This window comes from Protopterus annectens, chromosome 2.part1 (genome assembly GCF_019279795.1).
Source record: "Protopterus annectens isolate FY-2018-M chromosome 2.part1, PAN1.0, whole genome shotgun sequence".
NCBI classification, from domain to species: Eukaryota; Metazoa; Chordata; order Ceratodontiformes; family Protopteridae; genus Protopterus; species Protopterus annectens.
This window is the reverse complement of record NC_056729.1, coordinates 574,628,661-574,652,764: the sequence shown is the minus strand read 5'-3', so window position 1 is coordinate 574,652,764 and position 24,104 is coordinate 574,628,661.

The window sequence follows — 24,104 nt, the reverse complement described above, 5'->3', positions numbered from 1 at the left end:
AAATGTGAAGCGAAGGAAGAGAGTGAAGAGAAGGCAGTTGAACCTTCACAGGACTTGGAATATATGTTTATATGTTCCAAAAGGGTCTGTTTGATGGTTCTAAACTCAGTGCATAATTACAACCCTCCAATTGGGAGGGTTCTGGGATGTCTACTTGAAAGAAATGTTGAGCCAGAATGAAACAGAAAGTGAAATGGTAGCTTCATGGGGAAAAAGTATGGATAAAATATAGGGAGAGGAGGTTTGAGAGATCATAGGAAAGAAAAAAATCATATGAACAAATGGTAAATGAAGGAGAGAAGTGAGTTGAAGGAGAAAGATTGATGGTAACAAAGAAATTTGCTGTGTAGGCTTAGCAGTAAAGAAGAGAAAGAACTTGAGAGGTACAAGGTATGGGATACACTGGTTGCAGCTTTGGGTACTTCACCTAAAGTGGTAAGGGAGTTTATACGTCTTACTATAGAGACCTATTGTGACATTGTTTCATGACAGGACAGTATGTGGAAAGTCTTTTAGAGAAATATGAAAAGAATGACTGTAACTCCTTATTACTCTTATGTAGTACAGCCATTTAATAGAGAAACAGAAAAAGGATAGCTGTACAATTATGAACTGAAGTTAATAAATAAGTATTAAAGAATTGTTTAAAGACTGTATGTAAAGAACTTATGGACACTACAAAAATATATGATGACAGAGGTTTATAAACTGGGGGGATGGGATTGTGGGGTGATTTTTGAAAATGGAAAAATGATAAAATTGTACATATTCCAAGTGTAATAAATGTAGAAGGCAATAGAGGTTTTCATATTATAGGGGACAGCCAAAAACATGTTTTTTTTGTGGGAAGGTTGATCATTTAATTAATAAGTAGCTGTGATAAAAGTAAATGTTTTATTTGTGGAAAGACAGAAATGAAGCTAAAAATGTGATTTAATGTGTAAAAAATGTGAGAAAATGGGACATGCTTGGGTAGATTGTGATGAGCATGTACAAGTGAAAGAATAAGAACAAATACACAAATGCGTGTATAATATAGAACAAAGTGTAGAACATGAACATGAAGAACAGGATGCCATACAAGAGGATAATCAATAAAAAGTAGCATATGAAGAAAATGAAAATAATTAAGGTGAGGAATTGGTACAGGGAACAAGTCAAGATGAGGATGTAAACTGGAAAGTGGGGAGAGAAAAAATAATTAAAATTGGAAAAGGGTAAACTATAGTAAAAGGAAGTTTAAAAGTATGATAATGAATGAAAATAAAAAGGCAAAGACAATAAGCTTGCAAGAAGCTGAAAATTATATCTGTAAATGTTAATAGCATAAAGAATATTAAAAGAAGGTTAAGTGTTTTAGAATGTTGTGTGCTACTTGATATGCATGTAATTATTTTAGAAGACACAAAAATATTAGCAGAAGAAGAAAAGCTTCAGACGGAAGAGCTATGGGGAGGAAGTATTGTCTGGAATATGGGAAAAGATACATGTTCAGGGATTGGTGTGTTATGTAATTAAATAGTAAACATCTTAGATTACACTATAGTAGAACTAGGCAGAATAACAGTGTTAGATATAATGTATAAAAAGACACGTATAGAATCATTGCAGTGTATGCATATATTACTAAAAAGGAAGAAAGGAAATGTTTAAAAAATCTTAAATTATGTAGGAGTTAATATGAAAATAATATTAGTGGGAGGCTTTAATTATGATTTAAGGAAAAGAAAGAAAGAAGGAAATGATGAAAAGGTGTATGAAATAATGAAAAGCAGAAAGTTATATTTATGGGATAACAAACATTGGAGTTATAAAAGAAATTAAATTAAAACAGAAATTATTTTACAATATCTGACAGTTTGAAACTTGTAAAAGACGGAATAAAGGAAACTGGTTTTAAGATCATGTGGCTATATTGTTAGAAGTGAAGGAAAAGGAAGAATATATAAGATTAGGTAAAAGCACTAAACAAATTAATGAAAAAGACTTAGATAAGGAAGACAGAAGAGAAATTAATCAATTATGGAAAAAAACATGTAGGGATAAGACTTTTTGTGAAGACTGGACAGATTAGTGAATGAACTTTAAAGAAAAATATAAATAATGATATTTAGAATGTACTGCTGAGAGGAGAAGAAAAAAAAACAGAAATATAGGCAATTAAAACAGGAAGTATTTAGAGAGGTGTTATAAAACAAAACAAGCTTTAATGAAAAGGAAGAAAAAGATATATGAAATGAATAAGGAGTGTTTTTTAATGTTATATAAGCAAAGGTATTTCTTACAAGAAAAAAAGAAGTGGCTCAGTATTTGAGTAAGATAGTGAGAGAGAAAATGAGAAGGTAATAAAGGAGTTGAAGAATAATGAAGGAGAAAGTGTGAATCCACAGGAAATAATATTTGAAGTAATAAAAGAGTATATAAAAACACATTCAAGACGAGGGAGATAAAAGAGAGACAGATATGGAAAGTTAAAAAATTGAGTAAGGAAGATAATGAGATTATGGAGAAAAATATAAATGCGGAAGAGCGTAATGAAATTTTAAAAGAATTAAATAAGGAAAAGGCCACAGGGTAGATGAAATTGAGTATTATATGTATTATAATATGAAAAATGGCAAAAAGTATATTTTGTGGAAGTACTGAATTAATGGTTAGGAAAATGGATAGTTAAAAAAAGAGATATGTACTGAGGTTATTAATTTATTTGGAAAAAAGGGAAAAAGATATAAAAATTGGAGACCAATTTTATTGAACAATGCAGATTATAAAATATGTATGAGAATAATAGGAAAAAGATTAGGAAAGGGTGCAGATAGGTTGCTTGAGTGTACGATTTTAGAAAAAAGGGAAAGGAAGTCAAGATCTATTATGGACACTAAGAGAAGTGATAAATTATATTATAAATAAAAAGGCAGAAACTAAAGTTATGGTAAAATATGTGAGTAAAGCATTCCACAGAACACAATATGATGGATTATGGAATATATTAATATATTGCAATATAATTGATAAAATAAAAGTAATTGTGTCAGCGTATGAGTATAATAATGTAAGAGTAATATTATATGGATGATTAAGTGAAAAAATAAAAATAGAATGTGGGATAAGGCAGGGATGTCCAGTAAGCAGTATTTTGTTTGCATTAGCTATGAATGTGATTATTAATAAAATGAATAGAGAATTGAAAATGGCAAGGTAGAAGATGATAGAATAAGTACAATAAGTCTTACTTATACTGATGATATAGTTCTAGCTAATAAAAATAAGGAATGGATGAATTAGAAAATGAAATAGGTATTTAAACATGCTTAGTTTATGTATTAATAAAGATAAAAGTAAAGGTATTTGGTTAGTCTAGAAGCTATTCAATTTAATGATGAGGATAGAGGAATAATATTTGGAACAAATATGAAGAGAGAAAAACAAAAATTGAGAAAACAAAGTATATTTTGGAAAGCATATAGTTTGCCATATAAGAAAAAAGTATATCTAACAAACTGTATTCTTTTGGGTAAAATGGCCTATTAAGCAAGAGTATATATGATTCCATCTAAGTATGAAAAACAGTTATTGTTGATTGTATTTTCATTTATATGGGGATCAAGACTGAATCCTGTTAGAAGAGGAGTTTTGTATGTTAGGGAAGAGGAAGGAGGATACAGGTTAATTAACCCTATTGTACATGTATCTTCTTTGAATATTTTTAAAGCTTTGGAGGGATTAAAAGAAGAAGAAAATATGAATTTAGCTGATGTTATGATGAAAATTAAATATAAAGATTGGGAGAGAATAAGATCTGGGAAAAGATGGAAGAATAATGTAAATGAAAATATAAAAGAGTTCCAGAATAAAATTCTATTATGGAAACTAAATAGAGAAAATGTAGGAAAAAAACGAAAAGAATGACATTTAAATGTAATGACTGAACACTATTATATTTACCATCTGAAGTATTTAGAAAGTGAAAAAAGAAATGCAATTATAAAGACTTATATGGGGTAAAAGGATTTGTAAATGTAAACATGTTATGTGGATAATGACAATAAGCAAATTACCTTTTAAAACAAATATGCTGTACAAAAGGATGTAATTATTGTGGGGAAGTTGAAACAACAGAACACATTTTTGAAATGTAGGGGAGTGAGAAAATTGTGGGAGAAATTGTGTGAAAATATGACACTGAAAGATTTTAAAAGTATAGAATATATAAATATGAATATGATAGAATATGGATATTATGGTAACAAGAAACAGAAAAAGAAAGAAATTCATAAGAAATTGTTTCATATTGTATAGACAATATGGAATGAGAGACTGAATGAAATAAAATGTAATGGGAAATGGGTATTATCTGAAATTTTGAAGAAGATATGTTTTTGATTGTGGAAAAAAAGGGTGTGGGGAAATAATTAAAGTATGTGAAACTATATTATGCTGTAATGTAAAATGTAAATAATGTATATGAGGTATATAATGTAAATAGTATATATAAGTTGTTAGAATTAATAAAGAACCCCTACTGTTTTTAGGTGTGAAAGTGTAGCAATCTCTGGAGCTGCTATGCGGTGTTGGAGGACCCCTACTGCAGTTCTGGGAACCAGTGATGTAGCAGAATGCAGCAGAACTGAAGAGAGGAATATGAGAAAACTTTCTGAAAGAAGGAGAAGCAGATAAAATAACTGTTAGAAAGGTGGAAAATGGAGGACTGGAAACACACATGCTGATAAATTTGATGAACCAGGCAAATGCAAAGGAAAGAGAAGAAGCTAGATGATGTAACATGGTGCAGAGAGTGTTACAGGAGGAAGAAACTGAAGGACTGAAGACAAAACTGCTGGTGAAGGTAAACAATGGAAATGTTCTTGGCTGGTACAGTAGCCAGTTTTCAGGGTTTACTTCTGCAACATTTTTTTTGTTGTTGTTATAAGAAAGAATAAGTTATACAGATGAAGCAAGGCAGGGAAGAATGGAAGAAAAAGAGAGGAGGCAAACAGTTATAGTTTTTCAACAGCCATGGATAAAAAGAAGGTTGGTAAGAATAAAAAATAAAAGTGATTGCATTTTGAACAGGTATAATATCTTGGATAATAGTATTTTGCCATTAGGGTTTAGCATTAAAGACACAAGAGCATTAATTCATCTGGGAGCTGAATATTTTTGTGAAGGGACATTTCAAAGCTTTAACTTGCTGGAAAATTTATTAATGAAACTGAAAAAAGAAGAGATATGATAAGAATTTATTTCAAAGCTTGGGACTACAACTAAAAAAGAAAATAAATGTGCAGTTTAGGACTTCAGATATGGATGAACACAATTTAAAACTCTTTTTTCTTTCACAGTGTAGTAAAGTACATGAAATTAAAAAATAGTATATATATATATATATATATATATATTGAAAGAAATGTATGGACTAGGGGATTGGAAGTGTGGGCAACAATGAATGTTAAAGATGGGAAAAATTCAACATGTTTCATATACAATACTTGTGAATGGTAAGAGAGGATTGGAGCCAACCCAAAGCATGTGATTTCTGTGGAGATAAAAATTGCTTAGTACAAGACAAGATCAAATTAAGTTGTGGCCAATATGAGTAGATGGGGACATGCAACTAAAAAATGTAAGCCTTTTTGTACAAAATGTAAAGAATTTGGGCACTTCTGGTTTGACTGCTCCATAATAGAAGACAAACGAACAGATGAAGATGAAAGCTCAGAAGAACTACAGGCAGTTGAAAATATTATTACAGAAGATGTTGAAAGAGAAAGTTTTACTGGGGAAGGGGTACTGAATAAAAGTTAAAGATGAAGAGATACTTAGAGAGTAATAGTTCAATTTATAGGGAGAGAACAGGTTTTGAATTTTAGGAAGTGAAGAGGAAGAAGAGGGAGAAATTGAGACAGGAGAAGAACTAGAACAAGATAGTGAAAAATCAATCGGCTTTGAGATAGGAGAAGGAAAATAAAAGTAAGATCTGGAAGTAAAACACTTGCAAAAAAAGGAACTATAGGAATTTTAGTATTAAATGTGAACAGCATTAGAAATGGCATAAAAGGTTTGGTTGTGGTGGAATGGATTAAAAATAAAAATGGATGCTTTTTCCTTAGTAGATACCAGATGTAACAAAAATGGTAAAGAGTACAGGGAGTATGGGGGAGGGGGAAATTGTTTGGTCAGTAGGAATGGTGATATAATGGGGAGAAAACAGTTGTTTGAAGAAAAAAGTGTATGAGTAAATAAGCCAATTGTGATGTTAGGAGTTTATAACTGTAACCTGAGGAAAGAAATGGGAAACATAACACAGGATATTAAGATATTCAGGGATTTAATAAAATGTGGAGCTCTGAAACTGGGAAAGAATATGGAATGGACATATAAAAGAGGAATTGTTTAAAATAAAGTTATTATCTAATTTAATCTAAAGACATGAAAGGAATGACATGAGTATACAGATAGCAGAGATTTAAGATCATAGAGAAGAAAAGGGGAAGACAGGGAGATAATAAAGGAGAGGAAAATGATAAAATGATTAACAGAGTTTAAAAAAGGAAGAAATGATAAAACAGAAATAGTAGTGGGTATAAGCAGATGTCTAAAAATATATTTAAAGTGGAAAGAAGAATAAAAAAAAAAACAAAATGAAATGTAAAGAAATTTATAGAATTACAAGAAAAATAGAATAATATGAGATGTGATATGATATATGAAAAGAACAGAAAATGTAAAAATGATGTTACACAGGCAAATATTTTTCTGAAAGGAAAGAAAGAGGTGGTTCCCCCTTATTTAGGAAAAGTAGTAAAAGGAAGGATGGATGGAATCCTAAATGGCAAAGGAAATGTAAAATAGAAAGAAAAAGATCTATATGGAGGTTGTAGAAAGTTTTTAGAGACGATGTATGAAAAAGAGAAAATAGATGAACAATGGAAGAGCAAGAAGAATGGAAAGTGAAAAAAAGTATCTGGAAAAATAAGGATTTTTTCAGAAAATTATACAGCAATAGAAGAAATAGAGAAGGTGATGAAGTAAGGTACGAATGAATAAGCAACAAGATTGGAAGGTATAAGTTATGAGTATTACAAGGAATTGAATTAAGATGAATGAGAAGGTTTTAAAAAATATTAAATTAATTGATGAAGGAAGGTATAATGGAAGAAGACATATGTGGAGGAGTGATAAAATGTATATGGAACAAGGATGAAAGAAAAGGTTTAAAAATTGTAGGCCCATAACACTGGAGAATACTGACTATAAAATATTTATGAAAATGCTACAAAAAATGGATGGAGAATGTATTGGATGAGGTAGTAAGAGAAGGTATTTATGGTATAAAAGGAAGAGGGGTTAAAGAAAGGTTAACTATAGTGAAAGAACAAGTACATATGATGCTAAAAAAATAAAGAGGTAAGACTGATAAGATATAATGTAGCTAAAGCATTTAATAAAGGGAGCCATGAAGGAATGTGGCAGATTTTGGAGACATATGGTACAGAGGAAAAAATATAAATATAATAAAGAAATATTATGAAAATTCATGGGTGCATATTATGATAAATGGCTGGATGGGAAAACAAGAAATATTAAGAGAGGAGTAAATCAGGGATGCCCAATAAGTATGTGCTTATTTGCATTAGTAATGAATGCAGTAATGCAGACATGCAAGTATGAAATGAGGGAGGCAAGATGTGAGAAGGAAGGAAATGTTACATTACCAATATGTATGTCACATGCAGATGATTTAGATCTAATAACATAAAACAAGAGCCAGATAAGGTTGGTTGCAATAAGGATCAAAAAGCTGGCAAGCAGTTCCAAAATGAAGTGTGAGTTGGTGAGATAAAAAATAAATGTAATATATTTCACAAGAAAGAAAGGAAATATCTTGGGAGTGACATTTGGTGGATATGAAAGTATGATAACTTAATCTGTAGAGATAATGGAACAAACAAAAACATTGTTAGCTTGATGGAAACATTTTTACTTATTTCAGAAAGTGACATATGCTGTAAGCTCATGTATTAGGAAAAACAGCATATTTAGAGGAAATATATGTATAAAAAAGAGTTCTTGTAGATTTTTAGCTTCATGTGGTGCTCAAAACTGAACCTGGTGAGAAGAGGGATAATTTACAATAAAAAAAGAAGGTGATTTGAATTTACAAAATCCATCAGAGCACTTAGCATCTATAGATTTATTTTGGGTAGTGAGAAATGTAAAAGAAAGACAGGAAGCAATGAAAGGTAAGATAGTATATACAAGTATGAAAATGTATGGGAAGAAAAAACAGGCAAAACCCCCCAAAATGGGAAAGATGAAGAAAAAGAATATTATAAAAAATGAAATTATGGAAGCTAAAGCCAGTGAAGTTGATGGGAAAAGAAAACAAAAAGAAAAAGAATCGTGTAATATGACATTTGAAATTTTCTTTTTTGCGTGCCCACAGAATGAGCTAAAAGAAGATGAAAAGAAGGTAAGAAAAGATACAAGAACAGTGTTTGAATATTTTTATGAAGTACAGGATTTTTTTGTGGAGAATTTTATTAAACAGGTTAGGTAGCCAGTTATGTGCTGAGCCAGGCTACAATTAAACCAGCACTGTGACCAGGAAATACTAGAAAGATACTGATCAGAGAGAGAGAGCTGATTCAGGCTGTGTGCAGGGCATATGTATCCCAAACGTATGCTCATAGTCAGTGGGATAACCCAATACCAATAGAAAGAAAAGTGTGCCTCAGTCAATACATACTGGCCTCTGGGACATTTCAGCTGCATAAAGGAGATACTGTAGGAGCATCCCAGACAGATGCCAGTAGTATTCTCTCACATTTCTTGGCAGTAATTTGCTTTGAGGTGGATGAATATATCCACTTCTTCACAACATTCATTGAGTGTAGAAATGTCATGCAACAGGTGTATAACTTAGCCAAATCCCCCTTGTCCTGAAAGCCCAATCAAAACACCAACAGTACCTGGTGCTGAATGGTACATCAATAGAAAGAGGTGGCCATCACTCAATTGTCAGGTGGTATGCTCAGCAAATGGCCTTATTACTAATATCATGGCAACACACCACTGTAGTGTACATGATGCTGCAGTCTGGAGGAAAAGCAGTCTTAGGGCTGCTTTCCAACATGGTGATGTACTGGAGATGCTCCTACTAGGTAAGTACATGACCACCTGTATATGGTAAGTAGTTTCCAGATATTAACACAAGAAGCAAAATTATCAAACATTCCTTCTTAACCCCCTGAAAACAAATGACTACCATTATCCACTGCAGCCTTGGCTAATGACAGCATACAGATCCCCATCATTCCATGTTGAGGATGCCTACAACAGAGCACACAGCATCACACAAAACAACATTGAGCATGTGTTTGTCATGATGAAAGCAAGATTCAGATGTCTGGGCACATCTAGGAGTACATTACAATATACACTAGAAAAGGAATCACAGATGGTTACTGTGAGTGCCATGATTCACAGCATGATAACATCAAAACTTGGTGTCCTGCTAGCTGAAGCTGTGTGTGATCTACCCCACAAACTCCAGATGTCTGATGTTCAGCTATCAGAGCTATCACAGAATGATCCAGAGGACACAGGGATGTGAATAAATTGATGTGTGTGACAGAGGATGAACTATATATCCTAGCTCAGGTAATATGGTAGCATCTGACATCTTGAAGTCACAAAAAGCTACACATACAAACGGACACATACTAAGCAGTGATGTTCATGAATTGCCCCACAATAGCAGCAGTAGAGAGCATGACAAATGGAAAGACACCATTAATTGCCCACACTGAGCATTACCATGCTCAACAAAAGCATATAATATACCTGTAAGACAATATGCAGAACACTCAGCAAGGAACAAAGGCAGATGTATACACAGGAAACATCACCACAGGAAGTCTGTCTGCAAGATACATCACAACACCCAGCAAGGAACACACACACAGATGTATACACAGGAAACATCACCACAGGAACTCTGTCTGCAGGATACATCAGCAAACAGGACCACACAGACAAATGTGTCACAAGTATGCGATGTGCACAACACAAGGCATGGTAGTACAGATATGATATCATCATGCAGATAATTAGCATGGACAGGTAACAGTAAAATAGCCAGTACCACAAAAAATCTATGTCCATGCAACACATGGGAAGGTATCAGCACAAACATAAACAAAAAGCAGGGTCTGTACACTAACACTTGTGTATCACCCATAACATTGTGCAATGTATAACAGTAAGGTACAACACACTAAACAGCATATAGCAGATTGAGTAATTGCAAATATCCCAAGGACTGGCAAAAATGAAAAAAAGCCTCACATCCCATGCTGACATGGAATGTTTATTGTTGCACTATGACTCAGTCAGAGATAACAATATGTTCAATCAGGTAGAGCATTGATGAGAGCAACTATGCAGCAGTCATGAAGCATGCAGCTATTTTAGGGATACAGCAGCATAGGTATATATATATATATATATATATATATATATATATATATATATATATATAGATATAGATGTGTGTGTGTGTGTGTGTGTGTGTGTGTGTGTGTGTGTGTGTGTGTGTGCAATTGGTGAGATATGGGAAGGCACGCATTATAACTACAGGAGCGCATGGGGATAGAAAATGGAAACAGATACACACAATTGAAGTGAGTGCTAAGGGTGAGACATGCATTACCATAGTAAAATGCCATAGTGAACACAGGTATGCATGCAAAAACATACCTGTGCATGTGGGAATGGCAGACAACAAGAAAATGTGTAATGTAGCAATCAATGCTGGTCGGCTAAGGAAACCTGCTGTTAACCATGTAAATCTGTGCTATATATAACCTAGAAAGAGATGTAAACATAGAAGCATGTCACATAGAGCATTGCTGTTGTCAGCATCTGTACTAATATATACTAATGATAAATAAGTAGTACATATCATAGCTAGAAGTTAGTCACCTAGGTCAGAAAAATGATCAGAAAAACCCTGTGACATCAGATATCTGAAAAAAAAGTACCTACAGACTGTGGTCAGGAGAGCAGTCATCATTGCCTCTATAGTCAGAATGACACAACAGAACACACATTGGATCAACCATTAGTGTTGCTCTAACATATTCAAGGGCACCCACATTGATAGCGCACACTGTGGTCCTGGCTGATCCTGCCACATCTCAAAACACTCATCCCATGGTGCTCTACCAAGGAGTTGCATGTGGTGATACTAACACTGCCGGACATGATGTGGGTAGGACCATTACTGAGATGTGTACATCTGGACATGACTGCTGGACTCACAGTTGAGTGACGAATAGCAAATATGCATGCACACTGTAGCACAGACATTGATGTCCAAGGGCCACATGTGGATCTAATGATAGGTAGTCTGCATTTCCCCACTGGAGGTAATCTGCTCAGTGCAGATAGGGCATGTAATACCTGGTAAATATGATGGCACTGCTCTAGCAATACTGTAACAAAGCTTTCAAGAGAGTGTGCAACAGATACCATACTGTCATGCTGCACAGCCAATACAGCCATGACCTCTCCATATCTGCATTATTGACCTACAGGTAACACTACATTATTGGTGGCACAGACAAGTGCACACAGGTCAGAGCCATGAAGTTGCTATGAATGTTTATTTGCCTGCAATAGTAGCCAGACAATCTCTGACATGCTTTCTTGCACATCAGCTACACTCCTACATGTAGTCCAATAGACAGTAGCAGGCCATCATTAGGAAGATTCACAATCGGTACCAGAATCTACATGGGAAAGCAGGTCACAATCATCATCAACATGTCCTTCATCTGGCATCCCCAGATCATCAAAATGGCCAGCCACATTACCCACCCTATTAGAGGCTACACCATGAACTACATGTCTGTCCCCTTCTGGGCTGGACAGTGAACCCAATGCAGGGGCCCATGTACCACTGGGTATACTATCAAAATGAGGCACATCACATCCTATATTATTGGATAGGCTACAGGAGGAGGTATATAGTGGACATGCTGCAAAAAGAGACAGATGACACATGTCATATACATTCACAGACATCAAAAACTTCATCATAGTACTGACATTTGGAAAACTATATAACAACACTACAAATGATTACCTGGAGCTACCAGGTTGTCATATCTGTGGGTTGTTCTGGGACCCTATATAACAGAGATACCCCATGTCAGTTACAAATGAATTGCATATGACAGATAAAAATCTACCTGACATTTCCTCCTCTGACTCCCAGCCAGTGGTTTGGGTTGAAATGACACTGGCATATAAAAATATGCATACACGCCTCAGTTGTAAGCACATACAAGGCATAATGTAGCATTAAACTCGAGGTTTAACTCACAGCAAAAAAGATATGCACATACTGGATGGGTAATGATGACATTCTGATTGCACTGACTGTGCAGATGAAAAAGACTATGTTAGCCTTGAAAGGGGGCACAAGTAATTATCTATAGTGAACAGCAGCAAACATCTAGACAGCCTTACCACGTACATCCTACCTGACTGAGAAGTGTTTCCTCTAACATAAAGTGGATCCTGTAGTATAAAATGATAAACAAACAACAATATGAGAATAATCCCAGTCATAACAGGATTCAGAGGCACGCAACAGTTATGGAAAACAGTAAAGGATATGGAGACACTTACATGACAAATGCTGCACTTGTTGTGTAGATGTTCCTGTGTAGGCAAGAAGCCAATGTTAATATCATAGAACACAGGTATGATGAACAGTGCTGCATAATAACAACAGTATGAACAAACTTACCAGGTCTGCCTGCAGCACATGGTTCCTGACCTATATTTTCTGATGATGTATCTGTAGGATAAAATGAAACACAGACAGAAACCCATGAGTATACTCCACAGCCAAAACTGGTGGCAGAATCAAGTAACATCTATGGATCACAGTAACAGGATATGCTGAAACGTAAGGGACAAATGGTGCACATGCCATGGATATCAACCTGTGTAGGGAAGAAGTCAACATTAACCTCATAGATCACATGTGTGCTGAACAGTGCTGCACAATAGCAACCATATAAACAAACAACTAGTCTGACAAAAGCAGATGGTTCTTGGCCTTGCCTTGCAATGATGTGTCTGTGACTTAAATTGCACACAAACTCCAAGATGTGAGCATAGTCCTTAGTCATAACAGGATGCAGAGGCATACAACAACTATAGGTCATGCTAACAGGATACAGAGATGATTATGTCACATGTTGTGTTGATATTCACATGTTGATGGTCTTATGCAAGTGAAAAATACATCACACATGTTGCTGAGAGTGTTATGTATGTACTGTGTTGGTAAGATAACATGCTATAGTAGTGACATTGTTCATCCACATCACATGTGCTTCCAAGTGCATGTCTGCTGCTGTAACAAAAGTGTAACAGTATATTAAGAATTGTGCAGTAATGTCCTTCAATGAAAATTGGTCTATGCTACACTGTTCATAAATATTGGACATACCTGTAGGTACTGGAACACCTGCCTAAGTACCTCCCTTTGGGCATCCAAATAGCCTGGCAGGTACTATGATAGGAGGCCAGGAATATTATTATCTCATCCAGGGAAAGTAATGGTGGCCCACCACCACTGGCATTCCTCGTTCTGTCATAGCAGTGGAGTTTGTTGGCTGCATGGAGGAACATGTCAGAGCAACATCATTGGCAGGCTTCCCTAGATTTATTGTGACCACCCACCGCATTTATCACGTGTGTCACATATGTCCACCTTTGATTCCACTACGCAGTATTGCCCATCTGTCCAAAATGGTTGTAGCCATGCTCGTGCAGAGCTTCGATTATAGTCTCTTTTTCTCTATGTGAGAAATTGTCTCTCCTATTACAGTTTGACATCTGGAAGAGAGGGTCTTACATGGGCTTACATATTTATATGACAATGTTAAAAGCATATGGCAAATGAATGTCTCATCCATCATTCATATTGCATAGCTATACAAAAAATCCATGTCATGTATATCTCTGTCATGTACAGATAATCAGAATGAACATTAAAGAATGACTTAAGAGCTGATCCATATGCCCTAGCATCATCAGTATACATGTGCATAGCTATCTATACATTCAAAAACTTTGCACAGGTCATATATGCAGAGGTGGGATTTGAACCCATGTCAGTGGATATTATGATAAAAAAGGTCAAAACACATAACCAATGTGTCATGACTCCAGTACTATAACAGTGGTGTTGCCACAGTTGCATGCATATCCAAACACAGCTAGCAAAGTCTACCTTAATACCTTAATAATGGTGAATACATCTCCGAAATCACAGTCATTGACAGAAGCATCAGAAATATCACCATCATAATAGGGTACACAGCACAACTACTGTCATTCATACAGAAACAAGGAAATAAAACAACAGCATTTGAAAATAACCCATTATGCAGTTCTGACTACATACCACCACAGAAAATAATGTAAATGCTAAGACATCCTAATATTGCCTATATCACACTGAATGTTATCACAACTATTGCTATATGATTCAGCATCAGTGTCCATAAATTAGACACTAAACATATAACTTGTGAACAACCCTGTAAGTCATTGTTCTCCAAAAACATACTTCAGATATTACAGGTTATTCGATATTAACTACAGATATGTGTTGTTTCCATCCATATCTGTATTTCACTGGGGCTGGTATTTTTGTAGCTATGCAACTACATATGGGGAAACCTCCTTGACACTAATGGACATTTACCCATATGCATGCATTCAGTGAAGTCTACCACCGTCTTTATGTAACTGACAGATTGTAATGCAGAGAATTTTAAACAACATATGCATGAAAACATATTTTAGTTGTTCTACACAGCATAATGAGAACACAAGTATCTGATAATAGCACTGTATTCCACCACAGCAATGCAGGCAGGTGACAGCTTACCTTTGGAAATTAACTCTAATTCAGCTATATCCCAGAGTGAAGTTAATTAAGTGCACACAACTTTTAAGTACCATTTGTGACATACATAATTAATGAGTCCATTATTTATTTAACATTTGTTTACCAGGAAAGTCTGACTTGGAACGAAGCCAATTTTCAGTGGACGCCTGGGGAGAAACAATCCAAATGCATGTCTTCGTAATGTGGGAGGAAACCAGAGTACCCAGAGAAAACCCACCTGAATGCAAGGAGGACGTTCAGACTCTGCACAGAAGCCTCTCCAGCTGAGAATCGAACCCAAAAACCTCTTGCTGTGAGACAACAATGCTACTGCTGCACCACTGTGCTGTTCACTTCAATGTAGCATTCAATGTTCTGGAATCCCATCAGCAAATGTCTGAGTAAGTTCTCAGATCTCTGCGTCTTAACTAATAGTAAAAGTGTACAGTGCTCAGCACATCTGCTCAATAGGTATCAATAAACATGAATATCTGTAGCAAGTGACCAGTACCCATCAATAGTCTGCCAGCATCCTATACGCACCAACTTTAAAATGTAATATTGATATATAATCTTATCATAACACTGCTGCCTGTGAAATAAGTAGGACCTGTTTTACCTGGTCCATTTAGTTTTCTGTTTTAAGTCATTACATCTGAGTGACACCTCCAGATGCATCTGCAGTTACCTCCTACTGATGCTTCTAGGTGTCAAATATTGCTTGTTCATATTTGTATCAATAATTCCAAAACCATGCTATGTACAAGGCTTAAAATATTTCATCTTAAAGATTACACAATAGCAAACTCAATCACATTAATATTTCACCTCTGTCTTGTGTAGGTAAAGAAATATTAACTGTTGTTTTTATTATATTGATTTATACAGATTTAATTTTCATATTTTCCAAATATCGCAACAATCAAGTAACACAGACAGAACATCTTAACCTCATATGAAAGCTCTCAGCTAGATGAATAAAATGCTGCTGACAGTATCCCTGGGATTCAATAAACATTTTTTTCCATGCCAGAATAATGCAGCAGCCCTGCACGGAATATGGCCGCCGAGCAATCCAGTAAACAAGTCTTGGGGCGTGCACAAGCCTGCTAGCACTATTCTGGCACAGACACCACTGAATAACACTAATTACCTCATTAGCTGGTGAAAACCATGCAGATGAGGTAAATTAAAGATTCAGTAAGCAAACAGGCATCTGTGCCAGAACAGTGCCCATTGCAGAAATGTATTCGGTTACTGACCATGTACATTTCTGCAAAAATCAAAATGGGGACATGACAGCTCAAAGTAAAGCATGTATTATAATCATTAAAAATGTCAATGGCCAAAAATATAGCCATAGGCATGGAAAAGAGTTGCAAAATTATAAAAATCAAAGTTTTTTTTTTTTTTGCTGATTTTGGCCATTTAAGCATAGCACAGTGGGGCGCAAATGAAATTGTGCAGAAAATTTTTAAAAAATGTGAAAAGACAATTTTAAGTGAAATCTGCATTTTGCCATTATACTGTATGGCATGCTGAATCAAAACAAAAACAGGTAACATTGGCTGCTAAGGAGAAAGGCTCTGGTGCAGTGGTGTAACAAGGGACTAAGGCAGTGGGGTATGCAAATGAACAAATTTTACTGAATCACTAAATAGGAGACAATTCTATGGCTGCACCTAACCATGCAGGTGCTATAAGGCAGTGGTGTAAGCAGGAGAAGCAGATGACATGAAAAGGGGATCTGTCATGCTTGGTGTAACCACATTGATGCTCCATGGCTTACATTTGAGCTTAGCTCAGCACAGCTAAGCAAGCGAGTGTGCCTGAGGCTGTATTTACTTATTCCCTGAAATGAACAGCATGTTTGCATCCAGGGGAGGGCCATTTCTGCTTTAAAGTGTTTACTTTAGCTAAACATTTTGTATAGAACCCCGGAAATAGCAGAACTGTTAACATTTGAGCAGTAGGTTTGCGCGGTGCACAGCGGAGCTTAAAAAGGGTGGAAATGGGAAGGGGAAAAAAAGAAAAAAATGGGAAATAGTAGAATAAAAGCAATCAAGGACAAATAATATAGCTGACAGGTGGAATGCATCATAGTCAGCCAATCATACAGGCAGTATCTGCAGCACAACAGTATAAAGTATGGAAAAACCTTACAGTCTGTTTTTTACACAAACTCTGTACCATTGGTGTACACACTTGAGGGAATTTTAACCAACAAAATGTTAGGGGCTGCTGTTGCTTTGATGCATCAGTATGTTCTAGAGGCTGAGGGCAGTGAGGAGGATAATGCTAACAACCGCCCCAGACTGAGGAGGAGGAGGAGAAGAGTGTTCAGACCTAGGTGGTACATGATCTGGAGATAGAAGAGTGCTATTTGGTGGACAGGGACATACTTCAGCAACTCATCGAGCTGTACTGGCCTCACCTCAGACCCACAGTCAACAGAGGGGAAGCCATCCCAGTGGATACCAAGGTATGTGTAGCCTTAACAATGCTAGCTACAGATACTTTCCAAAGACTTACTGGGGACATCATGGGGCTCTCACAAGCATCTGGATTCAGGGTACTCCACCAGTTCCTGGATGCCCTGCTACCACATGACAGTGAGCACATTTACTTCCCCAGCACCCATGAGGAGACAATGAGCAATATGCACGTCTTCCACCATGTAGCAGACTACCCAGAAGTACTGGGTACCATAGACTACATGTACATCCACATCAAAGCACCACCCGTTGAGCAGGGTAGGGTCTACCTAAACCGCAAGGGCTTTCACTTCATTAACTCTCAGGTTATGTGCAATCCCCAGGGCATTATCATTAATGTGTGTACTGGCAGCCCTGGAAGCTATCATGACTTCCGCATCTGGCATTCCTCACAGCTGAATCAGGGATTTGTCAGGTGGGACATCCCATATGGCCATCTGGTGGGGGATGCTGGCTATGCACTGGAGCCATGGATGATGACACCCATCAGAAACACGCACACACACACACACACACACACACACACACACACACACACACACACACACACACACACACACACACTCAAGAATGCCATAATGAGGCACATGCACAAAGCAGGATCATTATAGAGTGTGTGTTTGGGTTGCTCAAGTCACGGTTCTGCTGCCTTGACATATCTGGTGGAGCCTCGCAATACTTTCCTTCCACATGTACAGCAGGAATAGCATGGGGAAGGGCCACACAGCTCCCCGCCATTGCCAAGGTCCCCACAGACACAGAGGGACTCGGAGGAGGAACCCCCTGAGCCAGCCCCTGTAGGCAGATGGAGGCATGCCCAGTATGCAAAGAGGGAATGCATTGCACACACACTGACACTGTAGGGATCCAGACACTGACACCTCTCTCTGACTCACATACACAGTAAAATGGATGACACACACACATCACACTACCTGTAACTTACTATGTATGGGGAGTGTACTGCATGCATCTGACATAGGCAGCCCTCAAGCACCATCCTCACAACTGCCGCAGGCACAAGGTAAGTCAGTCTTCTTAACAATAAATTAATGGATTAGTATGTTCTGGTAGCATATCTATGGTAAACCTGCATGCATGAAAGGGAATGGGGTGGTGTACTGGGATAGCAGCAGACAACTGACAGCTATGTGGGTCACCAGGAAATGTTTGCCCAATACTGGCTTCCCCACACTATACTGTAGTACCCAAGGTGACAAATCGCATTACAGTATATGTAGGGGCCAACTAACTGGGGGGGGGTCATTGGTCACAGGCATGGATGTCAGTGTGGGGGCCCTATATTCACCTCTCAGCCTCACCCAGCAAGTAAGCTGTAGTGTAGAAAACCATAAAGAAATGCCTGGCAAAGGCCCACAAATAGTGACAATGATGAAATACCCCCTAAAGACGTATATAGTGATATCCCAGCAGGTCTTGCGGTTGCAGTCAGGCTCTGAAGGGTGATAAGTCTGAAACTCAAATGTATGCCATTGCAGTCTGACCTGTGGTCCTTAGTGATATGCATCTAGTCTCCAAGACTGGGCACAATACTATGCTAAATGGAACCAAATTGTAAAGCAAATATCAGCACAGTCTGTGTAAATGTGTGCAGTTGACAGGTGTGCCCCCCCCCACACCCATATTCCCATAGAAATGCAGTAAGGTGTATGTTTGCAGTGAAATAGCAGCAGAGCATACATTGCCAGGGTTGTCCCAATAAACATGATAACTTGTTGCATGTCCACAGTATGCAGGCGTCAATGATCTATGTATATACGTGGTTAATACTGTCAGGATGTGGCCAGCACTTACTCCCATCTGTTGTGTAATAGTGGGCTAGGTACAGTGCTGTCTTTGACAGGGCCATGTTCCAAGAACTACAGTGCCAAGTATTCTACATGTCAGCTACACCTATGGTAGCAGTTGTACACACTTTCCAGATGCCAATAGCTGTTAATGCAGGAAAGCTGTACAGGTCATGGACAGGGGGCCACACATATGGGCAGCACACAGCTTGGAGTAACCTACTCAGTGCTTACCATACCTCTCAACTGTACAGCCCTATTGCAGAATGTCGAGAGGTTTGCATCATAATTGCGGTCTGTATAACATGAAATATTGGTTGTCTAGCAATTCATTGGCAAATCACATAAGACTAAGGTCAGAAAATAATAGCAAATTGTAGTGTCAGACTTCATACGCTATAGAAACATTCATGCTAATGCAAAACCTGTTACTGAATCACCTTTCTAGTTTGTAACACCAATACTTAAACATGGTCCCTATATTTAGGCCTCTGTCCCCCAATCACTTATGGCTTTGTCCAGATGTCTAGCTCTCAGAAGTTGAGAGGTATGGTGTCTAGTAGGACAGCAGGTACCTGAAGGTAAGTGTACCACCAGTGTATAAAAGGCTGTCACCTTTCTGTGTCAGCACTGACAACATGTCACTGGCCAACAGCCATACCCCTGGAATGACACAGGTTGTCACAGAAGGAGCACACATATGCCTTGTATATCTGTTCTGCTTGTCCTAATATTGCATTTGCCTACCAACTATTTGCAAAACAAGAAAGGGTCATGTCAAAACAGAAATGGCAGACAGTGGGGAAGCAGAAGTTACACCCATAAGAACAAACAAGCAATTACCTAATCGGTCTCCCAACTGTCTATGTTTGGCAGAACATTATTAACACCCTGTCCCCATGTGTGGGCCATAGTCCTGTGCAGATGTCAGTTTGTGATGGTATGACAGGTAGGCCCACATGTAGCCTCATAATAACATATAGCAACACAAACTGTCTAAGGACCACAGCAAATGGTGTGGTGCAATGATGGACAACCTGCTAAATAGGTACATTCAGAGGTGTGAAGTTTGCAACCCTGTGTACGATGTAACGGCATGTACCCCACCCACATCAGAATTACACATACATAACAGCAGCCACTGTGGCCAAAGCCTGTGACTGGACTACATAAGGACAAATAGACACACATAAGGGGAAGGGGAACCACTGACGAGACAAATGGAGAATGTGCACACCAGAACATATTGTGCAGTAACATAGGTGCCATGCAGTGTAAGGAGTCAGTAAACATCACCTGCAATTACACAACACACACCCATGTAAATGGAGGTCTGCAACAAAACAAAACCCAAACAATGTACACCTCAGAGGCAAAATCACATGAGAACTCCACAAACCTACACACCACAGACTATGTAGACTCCACACACCAGGGTCTTGCAAACACTAAGGCCTTACCCCAAACCCCTACCCTCCACAGATAGGCTAACAGCACTGTCCCTCTACCCCATTCCATAGAGACTCTGCTGAAGTGACCCCTGCCTGACATACAATGCAATCCAGATCATGCCTTGATGGGTCTGTTGCACATCTGGAAATCAAACCCACTACATCAACCTGTAGGCGCAGCATCAACCTGGGCTGTGATATCAGTACAGCTTGTTGGTGTAACAATATGTCTACCACACACTCCCCCATCTGTGGAATACACTCCCTGTCAACTGCAAGCCAAGTGCCTCAATACCCCTAGTGATGTGCTCCCTGTATAACTGCATGGGAAACACAATATACAGTCCTGTGATCCTACTTGTGTCCCTGCTGGACAGGGGCTTTGTATGCTGACATGTTGTAACATGGGCTACACTCTCATCTGCATGGGTTATAAGGGCTTCAGGGCCAATACCCTACTAACTTCATAGCAACCTATCAACCTATACACAACTGTCTGTCAGTGGTTCAGCACATTATATCTGCTCTGCCACTGACATACCTGGAAGTTACAGTGCTATGTGGAATATACTACACATATAATGGGCATTTCTGCACAGTAGAATGCACTCTGTACCCACACCCCTACCTACCAACCTTTGACAGCAAGACATCTGGACAAAGTCATAAATATAAGTGGGACAAAGGCACAATGATAGGCATGTGTTGTAACTATTGCCCTTACATATTGAGAAAGTTGGTAGGATAAGGGGGTTTTGCATTAGCAGGAATTATTTTTTAACGTCAGTCTTCAATTATATGCAACTAACTTGGCATAAAATCACAAGTTTATGTAGACTGGATGAAACTTCTAGACAAACACCTGGACAATCTGCCAAAAAATGTATAATTGAGAGGTATGGCCACACCAGGGTATGACTTTTCAGGTAAGAAGAATACCGCACAAGCAGGAGATCCCCAGTCAGTATATCACCAAGTTGCTGGACTGTTTACACAGCTTCATCAGTCAACCGGCTCTAGTCACACCTCTCAACTGGCAGTTTTGGTCAAGAATGTATATAGTTGGGCTCATAATATTGGTCTGTGCACCAAACATATTGTATTCCTCTGGTAAAGTACTGTGATGCTCTGAGGATGTCTGTCACTACAACACATTGCAGTGTCAGACTTCAGATATGTCAGAAAATGTCTGCTAAAACAAACCCAGTACCTCTAGGAAAGTCCTGTTTAGAGAGGTATGGTTGTAGCACACAAAACCCCAGACTGGAGTACACATATCTCTGGAATGGAGTCCCACTCTCACTATAAAAGGTCACAATGGGCATGTTCCCACACTTAGAGAATCACAGGCCATGTGGGAACCCACATGTGACTATATAACTGTATTGTGCATATATGTCATTGCATACAGACAACTATGTACATCTTAACTGTCCCTACACACACCCATCAGACAGGATTACCCTCAGCTAGCTGTAGGTGGCCCATATGTGATATATCTGCATCTGTTGAGTGTGATACACAGACATATATATGGGCAACAGATAATATGTCAAGCATGCACACACATAGATGTGGGGAAGAGAGAGAAAGGCAGTGATAGAGAGAGAGAGACACAGGTGGACACACACAGAGTGAGTCATACACAGGGATACCCTGAATGACATAGATTAATGTCCTGCTGCGGACAGTGGCATACCAGTTGTAACCAGTCACATGGTTCAGCATGAAGGTGAGCCCCATTGTGTAATAGTACTGAGGTGGGGGTTATAATATCACATCACCTGCCTGTGTGTGTGTGTGTGTGTGTGTGTGTGTGTGTGTGTGTGTGTGTGTGTGTGTGTGTGTGTGTGTGTGTGTGTGTGTGTCTCTGTAGGTGTAAGTATTAGGAGGCTGTTCCCACTCAGAACACTTCCCATTGCACTAGTTCACAAGATCTGCTGTTGTCATTCACATTAGAAGTACCATTGAACATCTGTTAGCCCTATAAGCTCTGTAGCTCATGCAATAACTGCATAACACTATAGTACAAATAACTAGATAGGTAGGGGTACTAATCTCATGCCTGGCAAATGTAAGTGTGTGTGTTTTGTTTGTTTGTAGGTGAAACTGTTTTAGGCCATACTCACACAGTACACTTCCCAGTGTCCCACTTTAGCAGTCCTGCAGATGCCATTCACCTTAAAAGTACCTTTGCACAGCCCCAGCCCTATAAATGCTGTGGCATGTGCAATAACTATGTAACAGTATAGTACAAATAACTAGATAAACAGGGTTTTCACTCCCAGTTCTGGCAAATGTATGTGTGCGTAACTGTATATGTTTATAAGATGAAGTATTTTGAGGACTGTCCTACCCTAAACACTTCCCAGTGGTCTTCTTTAGCACTCCTGCTGCTGATGTCATTCATTTTAGAAGTACCCTTGGACACTTGTCAGCCCTATAACCTCTGTGGCATGTGCGATAGCTGCAGAACACTATAGTACAAATAACTAGATTGGTAGGGGTTCTAATCTCAGTCCTGGCAAATGTAAGTGTGTGTGTGTGTGTGTGTGTGTGTGTGTGTGTGTGTGTGTGTGTGTGTGTGTGTGTGCGTGAGTGTTTGTAGGTTAAAGATTTTGGGGGCATTCCCATCCAGTACACTTCCCATTGGCCTACTTTAGCTGTCCTGCTGATGTCGTTCATGTTAGAAGTACCCTTGGACACTTGTCAGCCCTATAAGCTCTGTAGCACATGCGATAACTATGTAACACCGTAGTACAAATAACTAGACAGGTAGGGGTTCTAACCTCAGTTCTGGCATATGTAAGTGTGGGTGTATGTGTAGGAATAAGAGTTTTAGTCCTTTCCCACACAGTACCCTTTCCATTGTCCTACTTTACCAGATCTGCTGATTTCATTCACCTTAGATGTACCTTTGGACTAGCCTCAACCCATAAGCTCTGTGGTGCATGCGATAACTACGTAACACTATAGTATAAATAACTAGATAAGTAGGGCTTCTAACGTCAGTCCTGGCAAATATAAGTGCGGGTGTGTGTGTGTTGGCAGGTGTGTGTAGGAATAAGCGTTTTAGTCCTTTTCCACCCTGTGCATGCCCCATTGCCCTACTTTACAAGATCTGCTGATGTCATTCATCTTAGATGTACCTTTGGACTGGCCTCAACTCTATAAGCTCTGTGGCACATGCAGAAAGTGTGTAACATTATAGTACCAATAACTAGATAGGCAAGGATTCTACACTTGATCCTGGCAAATGTGTGTGTAAGTCTGTATATTTGTAGGATACAGTATTTTGAGGCCTTTGTCTCCCAGTACACTTCCCCATTGCCATACTTTGCAAGGGGATACAAATATTTGGGCTCTGTAG